Below are 22,027 nucleotides of genomic sequence, written 5' to 3' on the forward strand. Positions count from 1 at the left end.
ACTTACAATCCTTGTAGACAATAAAACTGTCTGAAATTTCTGCTTTTTCTACCTAATTCTTATACAACCTAATTCATATACATGCATAAATATATAAATATGCGAATATATATTCACATTGTGGCATTGAGATGTCGCAATTAAAAATAGTAGCATTTTTTTTTCTGTGTTTTTTTGAGCTTTTTCCCCTATAAGAGGTTCCATCTGCAGAACAACAACAAAAAACATATTGCAAATATTTTATTGAAATTAAGTTGATAAGATAAATGAGTAAATCAAGTGACATTAGCTACATTTAAACAGTGTTCTAAGGCTGCTCCTTCCCTTCAATTATTAATCTCTTTCGTTACTGCCGAGCACATAGAAAAGAATTAAAAACCGCTGATTCCTCCTAATTAATGCTCTCGCTGATACTCGCTACAGATGTCTTAGATTTCTCTGGTAATCTTTCACTGTGTTTAACCCTGTCAAACATTCAGGCGCTCTATTTTTTTCCAGTCTCTCTCCATCTCTCGCCTCTTAACCCCCTCTATTTCTCCCGCTTGTCTATCCATCCCATCCCCGCCACATTCTGTCTTGTCTCTATCTCTCCCACTAAATCACCACTTGATGTTTCTTAATTTATTCCACTCTTTCTCTCCGTTCTCCCCCTCTCTTTCCCTCCCACTCACGGACACACACTCTGGCATACACAGTGAGAAGGGGGGTGGTGTGTTTTCTTTGGGTGAAATGTATGTTACTGTGTGAGAGAGGAGACTTTAAATAAACATCTGCACAGCATGGTCACAATAGAGTCTTTTGTGTTGAAATGTGGAGAGAAATTATGATGTTTTAAGGGCCATTTTCAGCTCGGCAACGACATGGACTCAACATGAGAACTCTCAAACAGGTTTGTTCACTCAAAAATGATAATTTCATCTTCATTTAGTCACCCTCATGTTGCTACAAACCTGTATAAAGTTATTTTTTCTACAGAACAGGATAGGAGATATTCGGAAGTCTGTGTTGGTCAGACTTGCCTATGCAATTACAGTGCAAGGATGTTCAAGCTTTGAAAAAGAACACAAAAGCACCATGAGCATCACAAAAGTTGCCTATAGAGTATGACCAATGAGCTATATTATTTGTGAGAAACTGAACATTTATGCCATAATGTGCTAACCACTGGAACTGGATTAAATAATTGAGTTAAATGCTACAAATTATTTTGATTTGTGAACAAATCATTAATAAATTCAAAATTTCAAAATCTACTTTCTCTCATGAACACACCAAGTAAAGCTAGGCAGGATATCAAGATTTTCAGTGATTTTTTTTTTTAAATAGCTAGTGCTGGGCAATGATTAATCGTGATTAATCGCATCCAAAATAAAAGTTTTTGTTTATATAATATTAGGTGTGTGTACTGTGTATACTTATTATGTATATATAAAAACACACACATACAGTATATATTTTGAAAATATTTACATGTATATATTTATAAACATATAATTTTATATTATATATAAATATATTTAATATATAAACATAACATATTTTTCTTAAATATACAAGCATGCGTGTGTATTTATATATACATAATATATACACAGTACACACACATATATTATGTACACAAAAACTTTTATTTTGGATGTGATTAATCGCGATTAATCGTTGCCCAGCACTAAAAATAACAAAACTTTATTAAAAAAAAAACTAATCTATCAAAGCACAAGGCAATATTTGTTTGCATGAAATAACTTACCAGTATGTATATGTACTGTAGACTCAACGCTTCCACACCTTTATCTCCCGCTATTCTGAGAAAAGGCTGTATCTTTTTCTGGCTTCCCATCAGCCAGTGTTCGCTCTTTGTTCCAACACACTCCACGTCAACAAATAACACGCTATGCAAAGTAATGCCTGCAAATTGTTTTGGATCTGTATTTGAATATTTAAATGCTTCACTTTAGATCTAGATATATGGCAGCAATTTCCATACGTATATGAAACAGGTACACACACACACACACACACACACACACTACATGATAGTGGTTTGTAATTTTTTTCCCTGCCTGACAAAGATCAATCAGATCCATACCAAACACTCACATTCCTATCACTGCGACATCATTTTTTAGAAACACAGAGTCACTGAACTACCACAATAAGTGCCCAAAGTCTGAATTAAGTGTTGTGGGTACAAGGATCAAAATAGCCGCCCACACTACAGCATTTAACCAAATTGGATGTGTTGATAATATTACATTTACATATAACATAACTGCACAGCTCTGAGCGACTGCAGTCAAAAACCAGCCTAGAGACACACATGAACTTAAAATCACAGGTTGCTTGCAAGAGCACATGGGAAAGAAATCTCACATGTGGGTCAACACTGCAGGGTCAAAACTATCGGTTAAAGCTGGCAAATAGTTTCCGGGCTCATCATCCCATCCAGCTTAGCATTTAAACACCCTCATCGGGTCAACGAGAACTACGTACGCCCGTTGTTCTCCTCGGTTATGCAAGGCCATGCTATTTGTTTAAAAAGATGGACAGATTAAGCTAGAAGGATCGTAATCCTGGGGCCGAGCGCGCCGGCTAGCGTTTGGTACTTTGTGTGGCTGGAGAAAAAAAAAAAGACAAGCTGGATTTTCAGATTTTGAGAAGGACAAGATGAGAGATGCTTTGATCTTTTGACTTTGAGAGGGAGATACTGACTCGGTGCTGTCTATCTGTCTCTAAAGAAAAAAATATGACTGAATATCTTACAAAAATGTCAAGAATAAGTGTGTGAACATGATGAACATATTTTTTAGGAACAAGCAGTGAAAAGATATGGCCCTTCAAATGTGCCACAATAAAGAAAGAAAGATTTATTTCTCATGTTCTACCGTACTGTGTATTTAAAGTGACAAAAGAAGCATCTTTAGAGATGCTTAAAATGTTTCTATTTTAATTATACACACGGACAAGTTTTTTTTTTTCAAATTTAAATTATATATACTGTATAATTAAGTAAAATTAAGTAGAATTCTAATTAAAATTCGAATATATAATTATTATTCTATATTTGTATATCTGTGTATGTACTGTATATGTATTGTACATTTTGAATAATTAAAATATAAATCAAATATTATACAAAAATTCAAAGAAAAGCCATCACTATTTATATAAACTGATCCAAAGAAAGATGCCTCGTGTTTAGTTGGCATGGAGAAAAGCAGCCAGATCTTTAAAAGAGAACACAGCTCTGAAAAGACTGGGCGAGAAAAGAAAAAGATAAACAGAAAAAGGGAAGGGGGAGGGTAATGGCACTGAGGCAGGATGATATGGCAGGGTTTGGCAGAGGCCTATAGGATGCCAGCGAAGGTGTCACTAATCTTCACGTGACCCAAGGGGAGAGAGTGCGAGACAGAGAGAGAAACTGTCGGCTTCTTTAGATTCGGGGTGCTGTGACTCATCTGTTGCTTGTCACATTGGGTTTGGAGCGTCCGCGAGGCAGCCATGACCCAGAGCAGCACCCGTGTCCTCTGTCTGTGTATTTACAAACAGAGACAGGGCACAAACAGGCTGGGGTGAGTCGCTTTGGCAGAGCTGTGTGAAGCAGGGTACCACCGAACCGAGAGAGAGAGGGGGAGGACTGATGGGATTGACCCTTATGTCACCATTCTGAACAATATGACATTGCCAATGTGTGTGTGTGTGTGTGTGTGTGTGTGTGTGTATAAAAACAGACTGGATCCGGAATTTTAAAGCTCAAAATTACTAAAAGATTAGGCAATATGCCTTATAATGAAATGAAATTATTAATTGTTAATTAAATGCAGTGTGTTAAACCAAAATGTTTTAAACTGATACACTATAAAATATACAAAAAAGTGATTTCGGTTTGAATGAGTAAACTGAACTGCTTTGCTAAAGACTTAATTACATAGCTCACTTAAACACACATATACATATAGTAGGCTATACATATACACCGTTCAAAAGTTCAAAAGGTCAGTAAGATTGTTCTGAAAGATTTTTTTTTCTTATTCATTAAGGATGCAGTCAACTGATTAAAAGTGACAGTAAAGACATTTATAATGCTACAAAAGATTTCCATTTTAAACAAACTTTTGAATTTTCTCAAAAAATTCTGGGGAAAAAAATAATTTAAAAAATTGGTCATGGTTTCCACAAAAATATTAAGCAGCACAACTTTTTCCAACATTGATAATGACAATAAGAAATGTTTCTTTAACACCAAATCAGCATATTAAAATGATTTCTGAAGGATCATGTGACACTGAAGACTGGAGTAATGACTGAGCTTTGCGTCACATAAATTACACTTTAAAATATATTAAAAGAAAACAGTTATTCTGAATTGTAATATTTCACAATATTGCTGTTTTACTATATTTTTGATCAAATAAATGCAGCCTTGTTGAGCAGTATTTCAAAAACATTAAAAAAACAAAAAACCTTACCTACTCCAAACTTTTGAACGGTAGTGTAAATGACTACAACAAAAACTGAAAAAATAATACTCTGTATATGTGAAACCAAAGTTACGTTGGTAGCGCAAACCACAGTGTGCAAGTCCAATTATCTGCTCAGTTTCTTTTTTGTAAGGTTGTTCGCATGATCTTTTAAAGAAATAGCTTGCCGAGCAAAGTTTTCTTTCCTGTGCTGAAGTATTTCCTATTTACACAGGAAGTTGGGGTGGAACATAACGAAGCAAATCTTTTTTTTTAAAACGGCCAATAGATTTTAAAAGTCTGTTTTGTCTGCTTTTAGGAGTACATTAGCATATATATGACCTCAAAGCCAACAAGTATGGACGAAAAGCCACACAACTCAAAAACTAGTCAGACAACAGGCATCACACCTAACGTCGCACTTCTGTCCAAATAAAAATAAAAATCAGGTATCTGTTTAATATTACACTCTTCACATATCACTAACAAAGGAATCAAAAAAAGATTTGGGCCACATTCAGCCACGGTGTGAACGAAACTCAAAGGTCTTGTTAAACAGCCAACCGACCTGCACGGTTCAATTATTAAATGTCATATTCTGCACAAGTGTGCAAAGCCACAGTTAAAGACGTCACAATCAAGATATTAACAAAAATGAGGTAGAAAGCTCTGAAAGGTGTCGACTAATGTAACTAATGGAATGCATTAAAGTACTGCGGTGTGTCTTAAGATCTTTTCTAACCTAAATAATTAGTCAATATTGAAAAGGTTAAATTCAACAGCAAGGAGAGCTTTCATGTCCTCATGCGGAGTCATAAATGTAGTCCTCTCATTAGTCATAACCCATCTGCAACATGTAAGTAGCAATTATGAGTCCTAAAAGTGCTTTTAAAGAAAGTGGTAAACCATGTGCAAGACGTTTAAGCGAAGACCCTCCTCAATAACTCTTTTCCCAGCCACCTGGCTGGGCACTTTAAAACCGGACCCTGCAAAGTACACTTTAATGGACAGGCTCGAATCCACCTGCTTTCGCTTTCTGTTATGGTCATAAATCTGAATAACTAAATAATAACCTGCACTTAAACATATTTGGAGTGCTTTTCAACTCGGATCGCCAAAAGTTTGGACTTTCATAAGTGCAACATTTCCGTAAAACGCCCCGAAAAATCAATATTCAAGAGGAAATAATCATGCATTTTGGGTTCATTCGCATGCAATGTGAAAGATTAATGCATTAAAACTCATCTAAAAGTTTGTCAGAAGAGTGTGTTGTTTTGTTTGTTATGTTTAATTCATGCTGCCAACATGGAGCCGAGCCAATGTCACCATATTGACTTTCAAATCTGTGATCTCTGAACTAACGTGAAATTGTGTAGTTGGAAAATGACAAGAGATTGATTTCCATAAGTCTCATAAGCACAACTGACTATGTAAATAGGGCTGATTTCTTTATGGGGGTGGGGGAAAATAGCTCGGCTCTCCATTTACATTATCAAATGACACAATTTACATTCATGTTTTCCATTTACTATCAATCTGTAACGTACACAGTTTTGCAAGCGGGCGTATCTGTTAGAAGCACTTCTCTAAAACGTTGCCTGGCCAGGCTGGTAGGAATACAGACTTTCCAGGAGCTCCATTAATCTCACAATGCAATACACTGCATGCAAAAAAAAAAAAACTAAAATACATAATTCAAATCAAACACTGATGACAGAGTTGAGACATTTAGAAACACTCCAAATATACGTGGGCTAATGTTTGTTGAGCACCTGTTTTAGAGACAATATGATAATAAGCACTAATATGGCATGTCAAATGCCGCAAAAGGATGCTTTTTATGACTCAAGGTCATGAATATATATGAATGTTTACTGTAAACAACAGAATTTGAACACAGACTGGCACTGTGACATGTGGGCAGTGTCATGGTTTGTTTGTTGTGTTTACACATCACACAGGAAGTGAAGGACATGAGAGACATGGATCAAAGAGGTCTGTGGCAGTATACTAGTCAAACTGTGTAGTCTTAGAATTCAGATTAGCTAGAAAGGACCTTGTGTACATGCTGACAGCATTCAGAAAGCCATCTAAACCATGAGCAAATTCTAACAGATGTGTTTTGAAAGTGTCTGAAAGGGTCAATTACTTCCCACTTCTACACAAATATAGGGATGTCATTGCATTACACACAAATTAAATATTAAACCAAGTGGAAATTATTTTAAACATGCAAATTAATTCATAATTAAACCAAGCATTTATACTGCATAAGAAAGTAAACAATGTGGAATTTTTTCCAAAAATAAAATATTAAACAAAGTAGAATCTATTCTAAATAAATATTAAACCATGTAGAATTTTCTTGTAATTAAATGAATACATAAACAAACATACAAAAAGGCATTTGCTGTAAATAAATAAACAAACAAACAAAGCGGCAATTAAATAAAAAAAAATAATGAATGAATGAATAAAAACTGCATTAGATATGTATTAAATGGTAAACCAAGTAACATTTATTTTAAATAAATAAATAAAAACATTTCATAAATATTTTTTTTTGTTGGGCTTTATAGAATTACTGTTAAGAAGACTAAAAAGAGTAAACTGCCACACATATCCTAAATTTGCATGAACTGAAGTTAACGGATAACAAAGAAGGTAACTTGAGGTGAACTGACTTCATATATCCACTAAAAATTACTTTGGGACCAATTGGTTAAAAGTAATTACAAGAGGTGTTTAAAAAAGTGCAGTTTTGAGAAGGTCTAGCATCAGTTGCTTGCAAATTCCACTTGGTTTAATATTTAGTTATCTATTGCAATGAAATTTATTCAAAAGTGTGGCTAGGCACAGACATGCACTGTTAAAAAAAAGCACATCAACTTGTCACTGGGGTTCCTCAGGGATCAGTTCTTGGACCCCTCCTCTTCTCCTATACACAACATCACTGGGTCCCATCATACAGGCACATGTACGGTGGCCGAGAAGCGCAGAACAAATCACAATTCTGAAAACAAAATAACAAATTACAAACGCAAATGCAAGTCTAAAAAACAAAATAACAATTCAGAAAACACAACAACAATTCAGAAAACATTATAACAAGTCAGAAAACACAATGACAAATTCAAAAACAAAATAAGTCAGAAAACACAACGACAAATCCGAAAACAAATTAACAAGTCAGAAAACACAACGACAATTCAGACAAACCGGAAAAGGTAGGTATAGTTTGAGACAGTGCCATTGGTTTGGGATTACTCACCGCTGACTGGACGAGACATCTGTCAATCAACGTATACAGGAAGAACCAGCTGAAGAACAGCAGAGTCGTGGTAGAAAGTTCGGAGATGGTATTAAAGTAGCTCAGTTTAAATGTACTGTATGAATTGCCCTTACTCGGGAATAAAAAGTATGGGGTGTATATTTACATTTAGTAAAAAGTGGCTGTGAACTATCAGCTTCAGTGGCGCAGATGGATAAGAGCGTGTCACTGACTTTTTGACGCGATCGACCCGGGTTCGATCCCGTTATAGCTCAACCTGGCAAAGACTGAGCTTCTGGACTTCCCTGCAGCTCCAACTCTACAGTATGATTTCTCCATCCAGCTAGGTTCTTCTACAATTACCTTTGATGACCAGCTGACCTTCAAAGACCACATTGCAAAGACCGCTCGATCTTGCAGGTTTGCATTGCACAACATCAGAAAGATCAGGCCCTTTCTAACGGAGCATGCTGCACAACTTCTTGTCCAGGCCCTTGTCATCTCTAGGCTGGACTACTGCAATGCTCTTCTGGCTGGACTCCCATCAAGCACAATCAAACCTCTACAAATGATTCAGAATGCAGTGGTACGACTGGTCTTCAACGAGCCCAAAAGAGCCCATGTTCCTCCTCTCTTTATCTCCTTGCACTGGCTACCGGTTGCGGCTCGAATCAAGTTCAAGGCATTGATGCTTGCATATAGAACAGCCACAGGCTCAGCACCCGCCTACTTCCACTCACTACTATGAATCTACATCCCATCCAGAAGTCTGAGATCCGCTAGTGAGCGACGCCTCGTGGTACCATCACAGAGAGGCTCAAAATCACTTTCCAGAACATTCTCGTTCACCATTCCTGGCTGGTGGAACGACCTTCCCACCCCTATCCGGAATGCTGAATCCCTGACAATTTTCAAGCGACAGCTGAAAACTCATCTCTTTGGAAGCTACTTCACTTCATCATCATTAAAAAAAAAAAATTCTATCTCTTGATTTATTCCTTCTCTTTCTAGCTTGTACTTATTTGAACAATGTCTAGAAACTTGGTATTACAAGCACTTCCTGTATCTGTTTGCCTCTTTAAGAAGAATCGCTTTATGTATCCCCCAATTGTAAGTCGCTTTGGATAAAAGCGTCTGCAAAATGACTAAATGTAATGTAATGTAATGTAAAAACTTGAGGCGTACCGTTCAGCATCCACAGGGCTGGACCACTGCACTCTCCTGCCTGCAGGACAGACAGCAGGTAGAAAGATTGGTGGAAGAGAAGGCAGACAGAAAGGAGAGAGGGACAGACAAGAAAAAACATCAGTGAGAAATGAGGAAATTTACTGAAACTTCGAATCATCAGAGACTGGTGTTCCACATCCAGTTCCCAAAAAAACTGATGTGGATTTTGTGCTAATTATCCAGCCGATATTGTGATAGCTTTATCTCCAGACAAATCAAATGGAGTCTTCTTTTCAGAGAACAAGAAGGTAACGAGGGAGGGCACACCGAGAGAGGTCACTTTGAAACAATTGTTCATTACCCGCTTCCGACGAGTTTATTTTCACTCCACGTTTAAATAATCTCGCGATACATTTTTAGCATCTTAAAAGGGCAAAATTCCCTTGATTAAACAAATAATAGCACATTCAAGAAAACTGTAATTGGGTTCAAATTGATTCGAGCGGATGCTCTAATTGCATTTAAACACTCTTCCTCCCTAACCCTGGATTCACAGCTTCTTAATTACTGGCCCTCTCCATGCGAATCCCTCCGGCGGAGAGGTGGAAAAATAAAAATAGTGCGAGTTTTATGACACATTGTTAAACTGACCTATAAACTTTTTTATTCAATATAAATGAAGGCCCAGTGGAGGCAGGGAGGGTGAGGTGTTGAGGGAGCACTACTAAACTCAGATTAGCCCAATCCCCTCCGGACTCCGATCCTGTCACTCATCTTCACCGACTTTCTCCCTCCCGTCCGTCCCTCGCTTTTTTGCCGCTGAGGGGAGGGAGAGGCAGAAATGTGTTTCCTGAGAGAGGTGGAAAAGGCATATCCTGATTTGAAGAACGACGGCCCGCCTGGCCAGTGCGGCCGCTGCTGTTGTCTTTCTTGCAGAGGCAGCAAAAGTTGCGCGTGCCAACTCAAACAGGGCTTTCTTTCACACCGGGGGCCGGCGTGTGTGTGTGTGTGCGCTCCCGCGGTGGCCTTCCTGAGGGCGCGCTGCAGCTGGAGCTCTCTGAATAAAGGTAACGGCCGAAAAGTCAACGCTACTGTAAACTCTCCACCCTCCGCCCGTCTTTCACCAGGACGTTCCGAATCAAAAGAAGAAACAACCCCACCTAAAAACACGCGCATTGTTTTCCCCTGCAAAGCCTTCCCACGAATTACAAAGGAAAAAGTTTGTAAAGAGGGCAAGTTCTCCCTTTATTCCCGGGCCTGTGATCGTGCCAAACAAAATGCCAAGAGAGAAAGTGACATTCAGTGTTGGTTTAAAAAAAAAAAACGAGCAGTTTGAAAGTGATTAGACTCTTTATTTCATTGTTATGAGCCTGACACTAGAGAGGAAACCAGAACAATCCATTCAACCATGTTTTCCTTTTTTTCCTCCCTCTTTCTTGCTCTCTGAATTTAGAAACACTAATTAGTTTTGCTCTCATAAACCCAACCTGAAAACGGCCAATTAGATAGTGTGAAGTAGGAGACGTGCTGAAGAAACAAGTGCTTGAAGGGAGAAAAAAAAGGACTAAAAACCTCATCATCCTTCAATTACAGCTTCCCATACACCGCAACGAAAGAGAAGAATAACATTTCACACTTTCCTTGTGGAACATATGCCAGTTTGGCGTTCAGTCGTTTGATGGGAAAGGGCTACATGGACGTACTGCAACATAACGGTGTTATGTAAATGAATCACGATAAAGCTTCATCTGTATTGGTTGTTATTCGAGTCTCTTGGGGTGTATTGAGGTCACCACACTAACCGAACCACCTGGCTAACCACAGCAGCAGCTGGGCTTTAGCGTAGCAACCAACCTGACCAGCGCGTTCCCTTAAACCACCTGCGTTAATCTGATATAGCAATTCCCCATTTCAAGGGTACCTTCACGCAAATGATGCAAAAAAGGCTGCTTTTGTTTTCCAAAAGAGTCTGTTTTGGTTTCTGTGCCAGGTGGCTTATTTTCATACAGAGGACGTCATACAAATTAATGATAAACTTGAGCAAAACTGTCTTCAGGAATTTTTGGGGCCGGTCCCCTGAGTTGACCCGGGCGAGTCTTTCATCAGTGTCAGAGCGAAGACTGATGGCCTGTCAAAAGAAAAGCCCTCCTCCATTTCTGGCCAGCTCGTGGGATGGGCAACGCGGCTAAAAAAAGGAGTCTGGGCGAAGCGGCGCTCGGTGCTTTTTGCCGGGAATGAATTCTCAGATGCCGGGGTCGCTGCCAACGTCCTTGCAGCCAACGGCTGAGAGGGCAGCAGAGTTCATGCTAACTGCAGCTTGGACCTGCGCTGAACATCTGCTCATGAATGAGCTGGCCGCCTACTAAAAAAGTGCTGCTGCACTACGAGGGCCTGCTGATGAAAAATTCAACGCTCTCTTTCTCCTGGCACGCTTGCTTTGCGTCTATTCTCCTGAGCCCAACCCTGCAAAATCATATTAAGAGAATCTGCGAGCACGCCACAGAGTTTATCTGGAAGAACAGCTGGCGCTGAAAAGGGATCTGCTGCTTCAGGAGAGCTCAGGGACTTTCGCATGGAGATCTGCCGTCACGTACACCATTTGTCCTTGAAGAAGGAAAAAAGGGTTAAACATCCAAGTAATATGCTGGAAGAGGTGGCTACATCTAGCAGATTACCGTAACTCTGATGGAGTGATGATAATGAAGATCAATGTGTCGAGAGTCAATACAAGTGTATCGATACAAGTAGATACGTCACATGTGACAACACCGTTTCTTTTTTTAATCAGTATTTTTGTTTTGTTTTTCAGTTAAAATAAAATGGTTTATTCTTAAAACAAGACGAATTTCAAATGGGGTCAAATACATGACAAAAAAAGTTCGTTTTTTTTTTGCTTGTTGGGTATCAGATGATATAGCTGAAAGCCTTTTGCTGGTATTCAGTATTTTATCTCAATATTTATGTATTTATAAATGGTCATTTTATTCACAATTGTCTTCTGCAAAACATTAAATTATAGGCTCAACCATAAATTACAGTCAAGTAGATTCAAAATGTTTAATGGCTGGAATACTATACCTATAGAACTAAGAAATATTACATATTTTGCTTCTTTTTCTGAATCGATAAAAAGGTTGGTTATTGGATAATCAAACATGTCTTCATAATTTGAAATAGTGGTTTCTTGCTTGCTTCTGGGTTTTATATGTAAAGTCTTTTATGATTGTGACTATGTTTGCTGGAATGTTTCTTATTTATGTACTTGTGGACATTACCATCAACCTGTATGGCTAAATCTGGCACATTCATATAATAAACTTGAGTGTTTATGTTAATTAATGTGCATTGTCCCTTTCAAAATAAAAATAAAGAATAAAGAATGCAAATTACAAAAAAATCATTGTGTATCGACGGTAGTCAGAGATATCGCCTGTGGCTGATGCCCCTGACGATAGCAAGACGATTATTATTATTATTATTATAATTATTATCAGGTTAGTAATACTATCTAATTAATATTAGGGCTTATTTGTTCCATTATATTTCTTTTTCCGCGTTTTAACAGTGTTGCGCATTATAACCAATCACACAAGATTATGTTATGCTTATGAATGCAATGGCCAATCAACGGAGTTTCGTTGTTCAGCGCACACTGACTGAATTCTGAATCGCAAATTCTTTCATCATAAACAATAAAGTGCAGATGTACATGCGATGTAAGTATAAGAGATTTATTCATCATACAGTGTAGATAGCTTCACTGATTTTAATGGGAGTGTATTTTAAAGTGCATAAACTCGCGCTAGACTGAGCTTGTGATGATGTTCTTTGGTAATGTAAATGTTCTTTGCTCGTTTTCTGTAGCTACTTTTTTGAATAACTGAGGAAATATAAGCATTATAATTACTAACTTACAATATTTCTATTGAATTGTTATCATGTTAAATACAAATTCAATCACATTAAAAAGGCTGTTTTTAGCCTTACGCTGGAGTTGGTTCACTTTCTGGCAATGAAACGAAGTGAATAAATAATTAAATAAATTAGCACGATAATATCGTGTATCAGCGATCTCACAGGCTGACGATAGGACGATATGAAAATTTAGCATATCGCCCAACACTATTTTCCACTGAATGAAAACAATGTCATTTAATAATTTCCTTTATATCAGCAATATTTATAGATTATTAGTACTAATAAGAGTTAAATTAAAGCCAATAAATTGCCACTAATAAAATGAAATTCAGTGACTATTTTTGAGAAATGCTGCAAACAAATCATTGAGATTTGATTTGATTCATTACAATAGTTCTATCATGCTATCATGACGAAGATTTTAGCATGGTGATGGATATGACAATGTTAATGTAGTTGGATTGGCGGAACAGATTTGCTCCGCTGCTCCGCTGGTTGGTTATTGCTGTTGTTGTAGATTATTCCTGCTGCTGCAAAGCAAGTACAGCAACTATGATATGGTGCTGTGATTTTTAAAACATACTGCTGCTGCACAAATAGCATATATAATAACCCGCAGCAGATCTTTACAAGTGGAGCTGGGGAAGGTGGAGGGTTTCAGAGGAACTTTGAAAGCACGCCGCAAACTGCTTTAGTGATTGCTAGCCAGCCATTTAAATGTTAAGCAGTCAGCTTATTGGCTGCGCATGGACCATGAACCAATCAGCTTGTGCCAAGTAGTTTAACTCTGTGAATATCGTCAATTTACGTTAAAGATCCATCAGCCTGCGCCATCTAGAGTTTCATGACAGAACTTGGAATATAAATGAAGCAGAGACACTGCTGAAGCATCTTGGTCTTACTGCTCTCATAATCAAATGCTCCGAGACAAACATGGTAAAACTCAGGCAAACATCCTTCTTTAATACTCAAACTGCTCTGCCATTCCATCACAGTGCCCTCTCCCCAACACTGAAATTTCCAGGTACAGATAGTCTCCACTTTACTTCTACAGTCCAGCTAAATATTTGATTTACATAAATCCACCAAACCATTATACCTACAGGAGAGTCAGAGGTTTTCTTTGGAAAAGTATCACTGTGAGTAATAGCAGGAGTTTAAGGAAGTGGTCAAACTGAAATAACCGATTACCTCACATTCAGCAATTTCGCTTCTGTCTCGGCCCAGGATAGGTTCAGCTCAGTGAGCCATAAACATTTTGTTTGTGTACAGTGCGTTGTGGTAAAATGCGGAACAGAGGCTACAACATTTGGTTTCCATGTTCGCAGATGGTTCCATGTGCAGTGGAACCTTTTATAGGCATCAGCAAAAAAAATGGGGAAGCACTAAAATAGGTATTACAAAGTATTTGTTTCCAATTGGAACGTTCCAATGTCCTTGAGAGACTGATGAACAGAAATGGCAACATTTGACAGAGTATTGCTGGTCACGCCTTTAATATGCAAAAAGTATGCCTTTTTTAAGCACAGCTGTGATTTTTGTCATGATACAGCCCCTGACGATAGCAAGACGATTATTATTATTATTATTATAATTATTATCAGGTTAGTAATACTATCTAATTAATATTAGGGCTTATTTGTTCCATTATATTTCTTTTTCCGCGTTTTAACAGTGTTGCGCATTATAACCAATCACACAAGATTATGTTATGCTTATGAATGCAATGGCCAATCAACGGAGTTTCGTTGTTCAGCGCACACTGACTGAATTCTGAATCGCAAATTCTTTCATCATAAACAATAAAGTGCAGATGTACATGCGATGTAAGTATAAGAGATTTATTCATCATACAGTGTAGATAGCTTCACTGATTTTAATGGGAGTGTATTTTAAAGTGCATAAACTCGCGCTAGACTGAGCTTGTGATGATGTTCTTTGGTAATGTAAATGTTCTTTGCTCGTTTTCTGTAGCTACTTTTTTGAATAACTGAGGAAATATAAGCATTATAATTACTAACTTACAATATTTCTATTGAATTGTTATCATGTTAAATACAAATTCAGTCACATTAAAAAGGCTGTTTTTAGCCTTACGCTGGAGTTGGTTCACTTTCCGGCAATGAAACAAAGTAAATAAATAATTAAATAAATTAACACGATAATATCGTGTATCGGCGATCTCACAGGCTGACGATAGGACGATATGAAAATTATGCAATGGCCAATCAACGGAGTTTCGTTGTTCAGCGCACACTGACTGAATTCTGAATCGCAAATTCTTTCATCATAAACAATAAAGTGCAGATGTACATGCGATGTAAGTATAAGAGATTTATTCATCATACAGTGTAGATAGCTTCACTGATTTTAATGGGAGTGTATTTTAAAGTGCATAAACTCGCGCTAGACTGAGCTTGTGATGATGTTCTTTGGTAATGTAAATGTTCTTTGCTCGTTTTCTGTAGCTACTTTTTTGAATAACTGAGGAAATATAAGCATTATAATTACTAACTTACAATATTTCTATTGAATTGTTATCATGTTAAATACAAATTCAATCACATTAAAAAGGCTGTTTTTAGCCTTACGCTGGAGTTGGTTCACTTTCTGGCAATGAAACGAAGTGAATAAATAATTAAATAAATTAGCACGATAATATCGTGTATCAGCGATCTCACAGGCTGACGATAGGACGATATGAAAATTTAGCATATCGCCCAACACTATTTTCCACTGAATGAAAACAATGTCATTTAATAATTTCCTTTATATCAGCAATATTTATAGATTATTAGTACTAATAAGAGTTAAATTAAAGCCAATAAATTGCCACTAATAAAATGAAATTCAGTGACTATTTTTGAGAAATGCTGCAAACAAATCATTGAGATTTGATTTGATTCATTACAATAGTTCTATCATGACAACTCTCTGAAGATTTTAGCATGGTGATGGATATGACAATGTTAATGTAGTTGGATTGGCGGAACAGATTTGCTCCGCTGCTGCTGCTGTTGGTTATTGCTGTTGTTGTAGATTATTCCTGCTGCTGCAAAGCAAGTACAGCAACTATGATATGGTGCTGTGATTTTTAAAACATACTGCTGCTGCACAAATAGCATATATAATAACCCGCAGCAGATCTTTACAAGTGGAGCTGGGGAAGGTGGAGGGTTTCAGAGGAACTTTGAAAGCACGCCGCAAACTGCTTTAGTGATTGCTAGCCAGCCATTTAAATGTTAAGCAGTCAGCTTATTGGCTGCGCATGGACCATGAACCAATCAGCTTGTGCCAAGTAGTTTAACTCTGTGAATATCGTCAATTTGCGTTAAAGATCCATCAGCCTGCGCCATCTAGAGTTTCATGACAGAACTTGGAATATAAATGAAGCAGAGACACTGCTGAAGCATCTTGGTCTTACTGCTCTCATAATCAAATGCTCCGAGACAAACATGGTAAAACTCAGGCAAACATCCTTCTTTAATACTCAAACTGCTCTGCCATTCCATCACAGTGCCCTCTCCCCAACACTGAAATTTCCAGGTACAGATAGTCTCCACTTTACTTCTACAGTCCAGCTAAATATTTGATTTACATAAATCCACCAAACCATTATACCTACAGGAGAGTCAGAGGTTTTCTTTGGAAAAGTATCACTGTGAGTAATAGCAGGAGTTTAAGGAAGTGGTCAAACTGAAATAACCGATTACCTCACATTCAGCAATTTCGCTTCTGTCTCGGCCCAGGATAGGTTCAGCTCAGTGAGCCATAAACATTTTGTTTGTGTACAGTGCGTTGTGGTAAAATGCGGAACAGAGGCTACAACATTTGGTTTCCATGTTCGCAGATGGTTCCATGTGCAGTGGAACCTTTTATAGGCATCAGCAAAAAAAATGGGGAAGCACTAAAATAGGTATTACAAAGTATTTGTTTCCAATTGGAACGTTCCAATGTCCTTGAGAGACTGATGAACAGAAATGGCAACATTTGACAGAGTATTGCTGGTCACGCCTTTAATATGCAAAAAGTATGCCTTTTTTAAGCACAGCTGTGATTTTTGTCATGATACACCTTTAGATAAGTTTCCATCAAAAAGCCCCTTCTTAAAAAAGAAGGTGACGCTGCATTGGTCTAACGTTTATTTGATATTTAGCTCATTTGCTGCTAGACAAAACTACATTCTCCAAAGTAGATTTTTACATTTTCTGAAAAAACTGCAGTGATTGCCCATGCACAACTAGCTACATTAAAAAAAAGAGTTTCTCAGAGGTTGTCAGGCCACTTTAAAAGGAATTCTTAAAGAAATTCAGCCATAATTTACTCACTTTTATGTCCTACAAACTTGTGTAACTTTCTTCATTCTGTGAAACACAAAAGTTAAAACAGTTAAAAACAGTGTATTTTGTGTTCTGAAAAAGGTCAAAATAAGTTTTCAACTTCTCAGACAACAATATGGCTGGCTACAGCTTTCAAAAACATTTTAATAAAAAACAACCGGCATACAAATTCAATATTATTGCGTTATTAAAAGTCAGCACTGAGGTAAACGTTCAATAAGCCATCCTATCAGATCTAGAACTGTGTTTTATCTTTTTAATACATCTAAATGTGTCAGTAGTAGGGAGCGAGAGAGAGAGGGAAAAATTGGTAAATATGACTGCTTAAATTTAATGCAAACATTGTTGACACATAATGTAATTTAAGTTGGGTAGTGTGAATGAAAGCCCAGCAGGGGTAATAATGCCCTCCTAATGAGAATCCTCGCACGCTCTAGACCTTGCTGAGATAGCCATAATGCATGGCTCCTCTTTTTTAATAAAATAATTGTTACAGTTATTAAAGATGAATCTCATCAGAGGCAGGATGACAACATAATTCATTACCAAACGCATGGCTTTAAATAGCTGCAAATTAAATTTCCCACAGAAAATATGCCTGTAGATGAATGGGATCGTTATTTCATAAATATTGGATTCAGTGTGCCCTTGGAAGACAAAAAAGTTTTCTGCGAAATGCAGTTAATAAATGACTCTAAACCCACAAATAATTCTTACCACATATGTTAATTTGACAAAGAAAAAAGGCAGCATTGTGGATCGAGTTTAAAGGTCCGGGTTGGCACGAACCACGGCTTGATAATGCGGTGCTTAATACGGATACCACCAACGTATAATTACTCCGATTATTTAGAGTTCCTGCTGTTTACTAAAGGCGCAGAAACTTCCCAGCAAGCACTTGGCATCTCCTGTCCTCTCTCTCACACACACAAACATACTCACACACAGCAGGATGTAAAGAGGAAAGCTTTATTAAGATCCTGCAGCCATAAAAGAGCAGGGTGACTAAGCGGCTACATTAGCGTCTAAAAGCCAAAGTTATTTAAACCCAATAAAACACTAATACATTGTTTGAGTGGAAGTTACAGTGAAGTTATCTTCACCTTAATAACATCACAGCCAGCCTGATGTTGTTTAGATCAATAAAGCCCATTACAAGAACAGGCCTCAACATAGATAACAGGGCTCAAGCACAGTGATGTAACACTCTATGGCATCTCAAAGAAGAAAGGAACCTTCTATTAAATAAAGAGGCCAATGGAAGGCCAATCATAAGGCATGGTAATCTGATAAGAGGTGAGTGTGAGTGTTTTTAATACGTGCTACGTTTGAGTACACTTGGATGGTGGTTTGTGGCAACCGTGTAGATGGTGAAGTGACACGTGAGGTGGCATCTGTTAAGATTACGACCCTTCTTGGCCCCACCACACCTACTCTATGTCACATACTCTCTTTCTAAGTATGAATTACCTCAATATTATTAGACAGACACTTTGAAACAGAACTGTGTTCAGTTTGCAAAAATACAGATTGAGAAGATATTAGAATGCTCCTATTAAAGAGAAAGTTCATCCAAAAAAAAAATTCTGTCATTATTTACTCACCCTCGTGTCATTCCAGACCTGAGCGAATTTCTGTCTTCTGTGGAACATAAAAGAAGACATTTTGAGAAGTGTTTCAAGATATTTTTTGTCCACTTTTCTGTCCAGTCAATGGTAATGGTTTATATATACACATACTAGGGATGCTCCGACCAGGATTTTTACAGCCTATACTGAGTACCGATTTCTTGTCATGGTGATCGGCCGATACCGATGCCGATTCTGATGCTTCAAGCTTTATACAGACGGTTTCATCGGGCGCACGTGCCTGGCCCGAAGTTAACTTCCTGTCTGTGTTTGTTTATCAGTCTGGCTATGGCGCCGGTGTTCTGACGATTTGTGCTACCCTGTCAGATTTTGCTATCTCCCATTAAAACAGATGGTAGCATAATTCGATAGCGAAAAGTGCTACCTATCAGATTTTGCTTCCAGCATGATATTAATAAGGTGTGAGGCTTTATTAACATGTACACCTACCCCAACCCTAAACCTACCCTTACAGTAGGATAAATACAGTGTTGGTAGCATAATCTGATAGGTAGAATTATTTGCCAGAACACCGGCTACAAATGCAGATAAAATTAAGGTGACGAGTAGACTGAAGTTGGGCTCAGGGGGTTGTGCTGTGGGATGTTTTTCCCATACATTTATTTAATTGTGGCGCTCGCCAATTTTTCAAAAGGCTTTGTTGAATAAACATGAGCACGTACTGTTTACTGTTTAAAAATCTAAACGAGGCGCGGGTGTTTTTATCACTGTATTTCTGAAGGAAATGTATTTCTGAAGGAAAAAGAATGTTCTATGTCATTTTCATTTCATCTTGCATGTTATATGCCTGATAAAGCAGCGTGTGTGAGTTCAATGCTGCTTTGTGTACAGCTGTTACTGGGGAAACCTGTTTCTCCAAAAATGCATTCTGATTATTTGCGGGTGGGTCGCGGGTGGATAAAATAAATCATAAATGATGCAAATATTAACAAATTTTTTTTAAATAAATTTTTTTCATGAGGCAGACGATTTCGTGTGTGTGTGTGTGTGTTCGTTTGCCTGATTGGGAAGTTGCAGTGACAGAAATGGTGACATTCCAGATAAAGCTTGAAAGGAGTAAAACCTGTGTTAATGCTATTGAGTAGGCTAATATGGCCAAAGAAGATATTTTGTTTTATAAATAAATGTTCATTTAAAAGCAGCCCACGATCAGCGTAGCTATTATGTTACCGTTATCCCTTACGGCTCCGACAAGGTTTTGTTCTGTCCTCCACGCTGTGACAACTCACAAAAGGCTATTTTTAGCCAAGCATTTTAGAGCCGCTTCAGAAACGTGCCGCGGCTGGCTGGTATAAGCACAAGCATTGACTAGAGCGGCCGCGATCAGCTCCGCAGACGTGTGCAGTGAGGTGCAGATCAGCTCTAACATCACTGAATCTGCTGTTAAAAATGAACCATCCATTCATCATATCATCATGCAAAACATACACGACAAATAGCGAATTTTTCATTGTTTCTCGAAACGTCATAGCATTTCCACACCGGCGATGACATGAGTGTGGCGCCAAATCATTTATGTACCCACGATGCGTGGCGTCACGCGTTGACGTCATCAAATTCCGATCGGTTCGTGAGATCGGCCAAGTTAGTGAGTACCGATCGAGTCATAAAATGTGATTGTCGGCCGATGCCGATCTCCGACCGATCGATCGGAGCATCCCTAACACATACATATACATACATACATACATACATACTGTATATATGTATGTATATATATATATAAACATATATGTTTAAGTGCAGGTTATTATTTAATTATTCAGATTTATGACCATAACAGAAAGCGAAAGCAGGTGGATTCGAGCCTGTCCATTAAAGTGTACTTTGCAGGGTCCGGTTTTAAAGTGGCCAGCCAGGTGGCTGTGACAAGAGTTATTGACGAGGGTCTTCGCTTAAACGTCTTGCACATGGTTTACCACTTTCTTTAAAAGCACTTTTAGGACTCATAATTGCTACTTACATGTTGCAGATGGGTTATGACTAATGAGAGGACTATTTATTTATTTGAGTGAACTATCCCTTCGATGTTGAGTGAACTATCCCTTCGATGTTGGAGGTGTATTTGGGGATGCTATCTAAAAAAACTGAATATGGTTAAACTTGCTGTGTAATTATTCATAAAATGTGTAAATACACAATGACATTAATTTAAAACAATGTACATATATCTAAATATAGTTTTACAATATAGACAAGAGTCTATATTGTATACTAGAACTTTTTTCTTTTATTATTTATATGTTAAGTACACCTTTTGTAGATGGTTTTTCTCACATTTTAAACACATTCGCGCTATAGTAATTTCAGAACACTGAGTTAAGTCAACTTTGAGTTTGAGTCAACAAGTTTGGGGGCAGGACTACCTGTTTGGCTGACCAATAGAAGATGAGGGGGAGTGGTCTGCCAATCTGTTTTGAAATAATCATTGTTTTCTACCTCAAAGTTCACAAATAAAAAAGGTAATAGTAAAATAAAGATTTTTAAAAAGAATTTAGAAAGTCACATTGTGAGATACAAAGTCACAACAGGGATACAAAGTCACAATGACATGAAAAAGTCATTTTTTTACTCTAAGGCAAAAACAATCTTTTATATGATTCAACTAAAATCAGCTGTAAATTAAAAAAAAATGTTAATGAGACAAACTGAGTTGAAATCGATTCAGAGATGTGTCAATATGTGGCGTGAAATGATTTCTCATAGTTATACAGTATGTGGGTGTTTGCTATTTGCACGAGGGCCTATTTTCTGTGCTAGTCCACCAGGTGATGCTCTGACATCTTACCGTAATGTCTGACTCCTGACATGATCACCATTATAACACTAATGCACTTACACACACAGATACACAAATATTTCAACACACATAAAAACCAAGTAAATTCCTTTGCACAACACAAAATATCTCTCATTCAGACATGGTGCAGTAATGGACGATAACGTTATCAACGCAGGAATGACAAAACATTGACATAACATCCACCTTGCACAATATTAAATTGCAAACAATCCTGGTCAGAACAACCTGTTCGCACAAAGAAAACCAAATGAATCTACATTTTTTTGTTGTTTACCCAATTCAGTTTCTCAAGCTTGACTCCAGACAGCCTTTCAGAAAGCTGTTTCAGTCTGGTCAACAGACAGGAAGTGATGAAAAGCATAAATGGTTTTGAAAGGGAGAGCGAGAGAATACGCGTGTATGTGAGGGTTCATAACAGT

The 22,027-nt window shown here is 37.7% G+C and overlaps 1 protein-coding gene across 1 annotated transcript in view; it reads right to left on the reverse strand.

Moving 5' to 3' along the window:
• LOC107584474 (forkhead box protein P1-B) overlaps nucleotides 1-22,027 on the reverse strand; it is a 166,138-nt gene that overhangs the window by 131,747 nt on the left and 12,364 nt on the right. Inside the window, exons 2-4 of the mRNA XM_016271111.1 lie at nucleotides 18,761-18,797; nucleotides 17,145-17,180; nucleotides 8,917-8,956 (exon numbers count right to left, since the gene is read on the reverse strand). The gene's annotated coding sequence lies outside the window, so the exon portion shown is untranslated. The remainder of the gene's footprint in view (nucleotides 1-8,916; nucleotides 8,957-17,144; nucleotides 17,181-18,760; nucleotides 18,798-22,027) is intronic.

This window comes from Sinocyclocheilus grahami, unplaced genomic scaffold (genome assembly GCF_001515645.1).
Source record: "Sinocyclocheilus grahami isolate Dianchi unplaced genomic scaffold, SAMN03320097.WGS_v1.1 scaffold60.1, whole genome shotgun sequence".
Lineage (NCBI taxonomy): Eukaryota > Metazoa > Chordata > Actinopteri > Cypriniformes > Cyprinidae > Sinocyclocheilus > Sinocyclocheilus grahami.